The following is a 10,841-nucleotide window of genomic DNA, read 5'->3' as shown; positions in this document are numbered from 1 at the left end:
AGGCATTTCACTCCATACATACTTGGCTCATATTGCAGCATTATGGCCTTGCCTCAATGTAATGATTACAACGAAAGTCGTACTTTTAATATCCAGTAGCGTAGAAGAAGAATTTAGATACTCCAGCGATTTAAGACTGGGTTGACACATTAACCGATTGTAGCTGTCACTAATGTATGAGGATGAAAGTTTCGATCTGAGTTTTTCGTGTACATCTTTCATGGCACTGCCAGACTTTGCACGACAGGACGTGGTACGACACGACACAATGTCGTACGACACGAGCGATCCAGAATAACCAACCACCCGGGATCTGATTACCAGAACCATATTTCAAAAATGAAAAATTGGCAGCCGCTCGCCCATTGGCCATCATTGTATAAGAGATTATTGGCCGGTATAGTTGCGTAACGCTAATCACCATAGGAAAGCGTACAGGTTGTATAACTGGAGTGGTCCCAATTAGTCGTGGCTTGCACAACACACTGACCACTGACCACTTTGGTAATTAAATTTGTAATTTCAGGCCCGGAATTTTAATGGCTTTATGCGACAGGTGACCCGGTTTTGGTCTGCAAGTTTGGCAAACGAGATTGAAGTGGATTTTCGTGTTTAAATCTAGTGCATTAACTCGGGTAGTCTGTTTTTCTGCAGTTATAGTCTGCATGATGGAACTTGTCTCCCGGTAACTAGGACTGGCTCGGGTCTTATAATTTTTGGCATGTACCCAGGTAGCTACAGGTTGAATTATACAGAGTATAGTTAGTTTCCTATGATGCTGGGTACTTGCGTTGTCACAGTGACCTAGTTAGGTCAGTAGGTGTCCTAACTGTCACGGTGTCAGTTGTCACGGTGTGTTTCGGTGTCAGTAGGTCACCGGTTCGATCCTTAGAAAATCTGGTTTTTATGGTCCAAACTGGACCCAGTTGACCATACGGACTTTATCATGATCATTGAACTTGTCATAATCATTGGACTTATTAATCAGCTTATCTTAGTCAGAAACAAAGCTACACTAGTCACATCACTACATTCTACACTAAGGATGTATTCATATCCAGGTTTATGCGCTCCCAAGCATTAATTTCTTAATTGATAGTTATGGGGAAAATACTGTAGTACTCCTCCGATTTAATTACGGTGGATAGTGATGTTTGACAAATGCATTCGATCAATAAATTTAATTATTGTGACACAAGTATCAGCTCAGGAGCTCAAGAGATTTGAATGTTAAATATGTTAAGTATTGTAAAGAAATGAGGTTAATGGGCTTTTAGCTAAGAAATTTAGTATCAAAGTCAACTAATAAACTTGACAGGATTGCATTGATGCCTGAATACAGAAAAAATAAACAGGACAGTCATATAAAAGATAAGATGAAGGTGGCTTCGAGACGTTTTCCCCTATAGTGATGAAGGTATTGCTGTGTGGAATTGTAAGACTTAAACCCGGGGACCGATTTACTTTTTTACGTTTTCATTAAAAAAATACATACATTATTTAAATTAAATAACTACTGTTTCGCCAAACCTGTTCCGAAAGTTTAAATGTGGAGGTAGCTATCGGTCTATTACCCTAACATTATAATACCTAGTAAATTAAACGTGCTAAAAAAATCTGCTGCATAAAAGCATTCAATTAATTTGTCTAAATATAAAAACAAAATATCACCCACCGCAAACGACTCTCACTCCCATTATTGTTCCAAATTACTGATATCATTGATCACTTAAAGCTGGTTTTGTCATAGTCGAAACCAGAAACAGCAACCCCCTAAAGAAAACAAAAAACGGTGCTAAAATATATAACGTACTAGCACGGTACATTAAACTGTTATGAATACTATAACTTTTAAGGCTCCAATACGAACCTACCATCAATACACTTCTTATCGATAGTTTTCAGTACAAATTCTACACAAACATTTGAAGACTTGACTCAGTCTGCTGCACCATATGGTGTTTGTTTTCCCGCCAGAAGTAGGTGAAAGTCCCGCGTGAACTGGGACATCCGAGCCGACAATGCCAAGTTTATGGGGCTTGTTAGATTACGTCACATCTTTGTAGTAACACGCTGGTGAAGTGGATGACAATGTTACTCTTTTGTTCTAAAGACTTGGTTTTGAAGTTCTTCTTAAAACTTCCAATGTTCTTCCTTCTTGCCTGCAAAATAGTCTTTCATGGACGACAACAAAGACTACAGGTCTGTATGGTTTGACTTCAGGTCAGATGTATGATATGACTCGGACAGGTGCGGTGGTTCCAGTAGTAAAGATGGTCTAGTCTCGAACTTGCGTCTTTTTGGTCAGTTTAAGATCGGTGCCTCTCGAGCTACTGTCTGTGTTCGTTCCAAATGATAGGTTTTTAATTTTCAACACAGGTTTTTCTGGTATTGATTTTGCATAGTGCCTTTGAATGGTTCCAATGGATCTACTCAACTTACGAGGATTACCAGATGTTTTGCCACATCTTATGCACTTGGTCTCTAACAGTCTGCAACTATGTGTATCAACGGATCATTTGAAGGTTAGTTACACCTTATGTTAACCTTTGACATTAATTGCGCCAAAGTTCCATAGTTGCGCCAAGCCCAGGCCAGGTAGGGGTGAGTTGCCAGCAGAAGAAATAACATTGTTTACATGTCGTCCTAACCTATCCTAACCTAACTTAACCAAACCTAACCTAACTTAACTAACCTACTCAATTATACAGTCAAATGGAGCCGCCACTTGCGACCCAGTTAATAAACTTATCGGGTGGCTCCCTGAAATAGTTGGCGCAATTCAGGAACACCCTGAGGGCAAGTGACTCAGGTTAGCTGGCGCAATTAATGCCCGCCCCACTTGAAGGAGCAAGGGAGGTTTTTGTTTAAACAATTTAAACAAATATATTTCAAACATTAGGTGACTGTTGGTAAAATGGTCGCAATCTAAAAACTTATTTAAAAACTAGTACAGTAACAACAATTAATTGAGGAATGGGCATGGAAATTAATGGCTCAATGAACTTACAGTATAATTTATACACAGTGCTATTACGATTGAGTCATCAAAGAGTTCCGCAAGCTGACGAGTGACGAGAGGGTCAGAGTTGAAGAAGGGCAATGCGGGGGCAGAGGTCAAGGTCAAGGCCACTGGAGGTTACGCTCTGATAGCGGTGCGCCGGCGCTGTGGAACCATGCCTTCTCACGACGTAGTGCAGTCTGCAGTCACTGTCACTGCAGCAAGAGATATGCCATACTAGGTTAATCCGAGGAACAGTTCCAATATAGACTGTTCCAGAACGAAACCTGTTCCAAGTGACATTACTTTACACACATCTTTACCAGAACTAAGTCCTGCATCTTTACAGCAGCCACTCTATAACTGGCGGTGTCATCATGAGTGCCACGATAGTCATGGCCCCACCAACTCTTGTTGCACTATTTAAAGTTGTTACAATTAACATTTCAAGTACCTCATTATCGTACATATTAAGTAGTAACATTTCAAAAAAGTAACATCTCAGAATCAACGTCATAATGAATTTCAAAAACTCTGTCTATTTAAAGTGGATGCTATTACTCGTACTTTAAAATTACAACAAAAACCATTAAAGATATTTTTTATGAAAATACTTGCCGAAATTCCGGATGCGTAAAGTAATACATCTTCGATGATTTTTTTAAAATCACGGACAATGGTAACCCCTACAGCACTCATCAGGACTATACCTGACGGTTTTGACAGTTTATGACCCCCATAACAAAACATAGGACGACACTCGCTCCGCTTCCCCTTCCAATGTACCTGCAAAATAATCCATCACCGTATTTCATCGCCCAATTAACCATCCAGGTGTAGGGTCAGGCATTATCGGAGATGAATCATTAGTTAAGTAGGACAGTCGGGGTCAAAATGTCCAGAAAATGTGTTTAATGAGGCTGCAAACAGAAGCCTAATGGGGATTACTGTCCTTGGCCCAGGAACTGGCCTTGGATACTGTTCACTGTTACTGGACAATCTGTTACTCCTCCTATTAGACCAGTAGTTGCTTGTGTTGGTCATTGTAGTTATCGCTGAAGATAATGTCAGTGTGGAGCGGTAATGGTCTAGTGGTACAACGCAGGACTTTGGTTCCCAAGTTCTCTGGTTTAAATCCTGCCAATCACTAATAATTTTAACTAAATTCTGGGCTAGAGTTATAAAAAAATGACAGTGTGGAAATTATCAGCTCTAAACTACTGTACCTTTTTGCAGTACTGTAGTATGTTTTCTGTGACAACATAGAGCAATAAGGAATCATAGTTAGAGTCTAGAACCATTAGCCATAAATTTAATCCCTTTTTCTGTTACAAAGGGATAAATTTAGACATTTAGCTCCAGCATTATGATTTATATTTTACCAACTTAAACTAGACAAAAGGTCATTCCTCCTCAGTTTAACAAAATACATTTACAAACAGCTGATTTATACTAACATAGCAATAGCTTAACTTTCCTAACTAAACAATTTAAGTTAACAGCTGTTCTTGCGTTGCTCTTATGGAATGCTTTACTTTAAAATGGAAGTTTCCGCAACTGATTAAACAAGTACATCTTCTATATACAGGGTGACAAAAAAGTCTGGAAACGGTTTAATTTCTTTTTAACTAAATTTGTTAGAAAATTCAAACCTTTCACATCAACTTACATGTATGAAACCTACTTTTTTCAATCATTGCCATTATTTGACCTCCCCCAGGGGACGGCCCACGAGGAGTAGGTACATAATCTTTAATGTAAGCATAGGTTGATATGCACATCATTTTAAAGGTCTGGTCAAGTGGAGTTCATTGCCGGAAACCACGTCAAAAAAGGTTCATCCGTTACAAAATGGCGGCAGTTCAAAGTTCTTGCGGAATATACCTGCAGAGGCCTTAGTATTGGTAAATACTCCTAGTCAACATTAGCAGGGAAATCTGAAACCGGGTTAAATTTGTTTTGAAGATTGAATACTATTAGTCTATGAGCTAGTTGACTTTAAAATACAGTTTAAGCTCTCAAGCTAATGTTTATTACGAGTATTTGCCCATACTAAGGCCTGTGCAGGTATATTTCACAAGAACTTTGGACAGCTGCCATTTTGTAACGGATGAACCTTTTTTGACGCGGTTTCCGGTAATGAACTCCACTTGACCAGACCTTTAAAATGATGTGCATATCAACCTATGCTTACATTAAAGATTATGTACCTACTCCTCGTGGGTCGTCCCCTGGTAGAGGTAAAAAAATGACAATGCTTCGAAAAAGTAGTTTTCATACATGTAAGTTGATGTGAAAGGTTTGAATTTTCTAACGGATTTAGTTAAAAAGATATTAAACCGTTTCCAGACTTTTTTGTCACCCTGTATATAATACGCTAAGCCGATTTTTGTAAACAGAACTCCTCCCTCATTTTTGGACCGATTTTGATGATTAAAGTGTCAAATGAATGGCCCTGATCTGTAGTTTTGCAAAGTCTTTTTCGTTTTTTGAAATCTTTATTAGTTTGGGCAGGATCCTCCACCAAAGTTGGATTTTCTCCCATAAGATTAACATGGAAGAATCCAAATATTTAATTGGAAACTTTGTCTCCATGAATTTGAGAGAACGACTGGACGTAGAAACTTGGTAGAGGTGTCCAAAGAAAGGTCTTGGTCCCTAGATGAGTTACCAAAAGAAAAACTAAGTGAATCCCGTTAGGGCTCTGCCCCAGAAGCCCTTAAAGATCCCGCCACAGATTTGTTTACTTTTTGTTCATGTGGATAATACTTTTAAATGAAACAGCTGTTAATTTAAAATTGTATTTTAAACAACACACATTTGTTGTGAGTTACTGAATTGTCCAAAAGAAGTATTTGCAATGTTATTTTCTGATTTTAAAATTGATTTTCTTCTGTATCATGTCATATTTTGCAATATAACGTTCCATTATGAAATCAGTGGAAAATCCTTTTATCACAGTAACTGTTATTTAACAATTATTTCTTATTGAACTATCTTATATCTATTGTACGGGTTGGTGTCTGTCTTTTTCACCACTTTTGGCTATATTTTATCATACTATGAGATTATTGCCATACATGTTTTAAATCATTGGAAAAATCTTCGATTGTGTAATAAAATGCAAAATAATACAAGTGCAGAAGTGTCTTATAAGCTTCAACATCCCCCCAACCGATTTCCCAAAACTATGCTTGATGGTTATTTATTGGCACAGAAGTACGATATGAACTGACGTGACATGACGAAGGAAAAATCAAACTTGCACTGCAACGGATGGACCTCCCTTTTAAAGTTAGAACGTGTCTTTTCAATAAACAGATATTTTTCTCAAATAAAATCATAGATTAATCTTTATTAGACAGATGAAATCGCGGAAGTTTTAACTACAAAAGATCCACCAATATGATTTTAATACTATCTAAAGGTTCTTCTAAAAGAAGATGTACCAGTTAACATACTAATAATAACTCCGATGATGTACAGTATGGGAAATATTTTATTCATTGAATGATCAACCATATTTGGCAACTAACGCAATTAATATCATTATTGTTTTTACACTTATTACTCTTTAAACTATGCTAAATGCTCAAAATATGTATAATTTCACTCAATTTGTCGCAGTTATATCAGTTGCAAGCCTTGAAAGTAACCGTCGATTTCGACGGGTTTCACCTAGTTTTTCTAAAATGCATTATGTAACATTTTGCAACTATGGATGACTGGCCAAGGAGGTTTATGCAAATTTTTGTAGAATAGGTTTTTGTGTTAGTTAAATTCATGATCTACCAAATATGTAAAATTTCAGTACATAATTAGGTAGTAACTGTGTTCTTTTACAAACAGATTAACAAAGGACAGCATTTCTATTCAAAAATATTATTACATATAGATTAATTTGAATTCACATAAATAAGAATAATTACTATAACAATGTTGAGTGTTAACCTATTCAAGCCTGTAATTATTAGTAATTGATGATCCAATTGTAAAGGTAAGTTCCAGAGTATTGTATTCTAATGGTATTCTAAGTGTGACAATTGTAGTTAATGTATTTTAACGACTTCAAGAGAACACATTTAATAGCAAATTTGTCATATAGGGAATAAGCTATTACCATAGGTCTCATTGTAGGTTACCTAGACCCGGGATCGATTTACTTTTCCGTTTTGATGTGTAAAAAAGATAGTTAAAATTCGTGTAGAATACCACAAATTTATTCTGTCACAGAATGCACTAGTCTTCACAATTTTATTTTCTACTTATTTTTTGTTTTCAAGGTACCTAGTTGTTGTACATTAAATATGCTGTAGCTTACAAAGCCATCCTATCAGTTTAGAAAGTCACTTATGCAACAGAAAATTAGTCATTTACATCAGTAGGTACAAACTGTCAGTGATTACCTCAACTATAGTCCATTTTTATTTAAATCTGATGACAGCATGAACATGAAATGAAATGTTTAGTTCTATTAATAGTCAAATAGCTCTCACTTTTTTATGGTAAACTAGTTGTAAAATATCACCTTACTTAGTTTTTGGGCATTTCATCATTTTATCTTATTTTTGTTACCCACGGCAGTTGACTTCATAAGTATTAATAAAACTATTGATTGGTTAAGTTAAGCTGAAATAAACAGAATACATACAGTATACAAAAAAATATTCACACCTGATTTTAATAAGGTAATAAATTGAAAGGATAACAAACAAATAAGTACATCTGAGATATTTTTAACATTAAATTATGGAAAGTTCGCTTTAGAAAGTATTTACGACCTTAATTTATGAAATAATGGATAGTTTTGCGCAAGGTTTCTCGTCATGACGAACATTTTAAGTATATGGTTTATGGGGGTGTGACTTGTAGTTTTCTCAAAAGTTCATGGGTACTTTGGGATTTATATTTAAATGAAAACCATAAACGGCTGTTTTAAAAGATAGTACATTGAAATAAAAACACAACTAGCATGTTTTTTTTTTAAACGACATAAATGTGGTACCATATTGTTACTGTTCCATATCCCAAGAAAAATTTCCCTCAAAGAATTTTTGAAGTCCAAAAGAATTTCAAAAGACATAGAACTAGGACCAAAAGCAAAACACTTTTAAACAACATTGTCACCATCTAGAAATCAAAACATCTAAGCATATGAGCATTACCATTGCAATATAAACATGTAAATAGTTCTACAAGTCTATTGCAATCTAATCTCCATACTCATAGTCAAGCCGTGTTGTCCTACAACCTGTATATGTGTGCACAAGCATTGTACATTTTATACGCCAATAATGTAAATCCGACACAGGCAAATAGGCAGAATTTAAGACTATTCTAACCTCTCGAACATTCAAACCATTGTGTTTACCTAAGTTACGGCTGCATACATTTGTGTGAAGTGTCTTGTTAAAGAAACAGGTCAATAGTTTGTGTAACAGGTTTCGTTCAGTTATCTTTGTCCTTTCACTCGATTGTGTATTTTGACAGGGGTGCCCACAAGGGGGGGCCGTGACGCAGACTGCGTCATTGAAATTCTTGGGGGGGGCTCAAAAAATTCAAATGGGGGGGGGGGCTAAAGTTAATTGCAACAGTGTTCAACGTGACGACAATCCAAAATACATTACGAAATCGCCAGATAGAAAGTGGATAATTAATGACAATAGTTATATTTTTGAATTAAATTAGTTCAAATAGGATTTTAGAATAGTTTAGGATTCGTGTATAAAGTTATGATTAGCAACACGTGAGATCTAAGAGAGGGAGCGCACGGGATGGCTCAACTGCTGTGATAGATAACAGATAACGCGTGGTACAGACACATCCAGCTACACCGCGACTTAAGCACAGCAGAACGCTTTGTTGACATAAAGCTCGTTAAAATACAATCAAGTAGCAAGTAGCATAGGCTACAATACTTTACACTATTGTGTATACTCGATTACTTGAGTTAATAGGGAGAGGGGGGGGAATGAAAAATACGGTTAATCCAATCTATATATATAATCCAATGTATGTTTGTCCTTTATGGACTCCGAAACCGCTCGACAGATTGTAATGAAACTTTCAGGCATTATTAAGCATTATTCAAGGATGGTTTGTGTGAAGTTTGGTGCAGATCCGTCAAAAGGACTCTGCCCCAGTGGCTCTGGAGTTTTCCATGTTAACCTTATGAGTACTCATATTTAAATGGAATTAAAGAATCTTAACAGCTGGTTCAACTAAGCAATTTGATTCTGTGATGTTCAATAGCATTAAAAAGTTAATAGGTTTACCAACAGGGTGCAGCACTATTTTTTTTTATTTGTGACGACAGCTAATTTGCAACCAAAAGGTGAGTGAGCGTAGCGAACGAACTTCAACCAGGACATGATTGAGCCATGCGAACGAGCTCATCTTGAAAATGAACGAGCATTGACATAAAACCACATTAGGACAGGACGACGTCTGTCGGGCCAGCTAGTATAGTATAAAAACAGATGAAAAACTCTTTAACACGCTGTAAACAGCCATTAAGTCACGATTTACATTTTTATAAACGAAATTCAATATTGCACAATCATTATTATTGTAAATTTCAAATCATTTATCTTGGTTCAGTTGTACAAACGGCAACGATTAAAATTCTAGCTAACTCAAACTCAACTAATCACGAGCCAAACATTACATTGCTATAAATAACGTAAATATTAAAGGAACCTTTAGAAAGTGTTATAAGGTACTGCTCATGATAGACTGATAGGCTACCGATAGGTGCTGTATCACAGCATAGGAATTGATAGATAAGTAATGAAAAAGTGTAAAATTATATTTAGAGATAATTAAAACACTCTTAAAAAAGAATGTAACGAGAACAATCTTGTTATTCTCTTTCTTTGTTCTTCTGTTCATTAATAGGTTTCTCTTCAATTCATACACAAATTCAACAAGTCGAAGTCGCCATATTTAGGCCTACTCATTGACCAATCACAGCCTTACTAAAGTTACCATGGTTATCACTCAATCACAGTGTACTAAGCATTATATCGTCATCATTCCCCAGCTGTTGTATCTGAAATCTGTTGTAACATAGCGCACAGCAGACAGAAGTGTATAACGGAGCAGACGATTGTTGGCGCAAGCGTTGTTTCAATTTCATTTTCATCAAAGGAGCTATGATGTTTCTAAAGGGAGGGAGAGGGGATCGTTATATCGAGAAAGACGCTGACAATTCGTTATGGATATTCTGGCAATAAAAAATTGCTTAAATTGAGGTGACTTATAAAACTCTAATTTTATTTATATAGAAAGATAAGTTTTCCAGTCCTGTACAACACTGATTCACGGTCTTTTCCCTGTAATCAAAATTCAAGTACAACTTGATACACGCAGAATCTCCGGTTCCCGACCTGGATGATGGCTAGTTATTTAATTTAATTTACAGTTACATATTAGTACTCGTGATAAATCAAACCCGTTATGTAAGCCAAAGCCACGCGGTTATTAATCTCACTTGGTTTTGGATTTGCTTACAAACGTGATCGGAAATGGTTAGGGTTAGGGCCTACACAGTATTCTTAAAGAACATTTATGTAAACATATCAGTGACAGCTAGGAAAAGGAATCTTTATCAAAACAGCTGTTCGTAATTTCATATATGACGTGTTTTCTTAACAGATTATTAGTATTTCATAAATTAATGATGTATGTAGTAAACATGGAGAAAATAAACTAGAAAAAATCACACAAAATTGTATTTTTGATCGTCCGTTATTTTATTTCCAAAATAGTGAGGCCATATTTTAATGGCTATAAGGACTCTCTCGCCAATCCTGTGGATACAATTAAACCATTAGAATCA

This window comes from Macrosteles quadrilineatus, unplaced genomic scaffold (genome assembly GCF_028750875.1).
Source record: "Macrosteles quadrilineatus isolate MER2022 unplaced genomic scaffold, UCM_ALF_1.0 Scaffold_2__2_contigs__length_208266976, whole genome shotgun sequence".
In the NCBI taxonomy this organism is placed as follows: Eukaryota; Metazoa; Arthropoda; class Insecta; order Hemiptera; family Cicadellidae; genus Macrosteles; species Macrosteles quadrilineatus.
Note: the sequence above shows the minus strand (reverse complement) of the source record.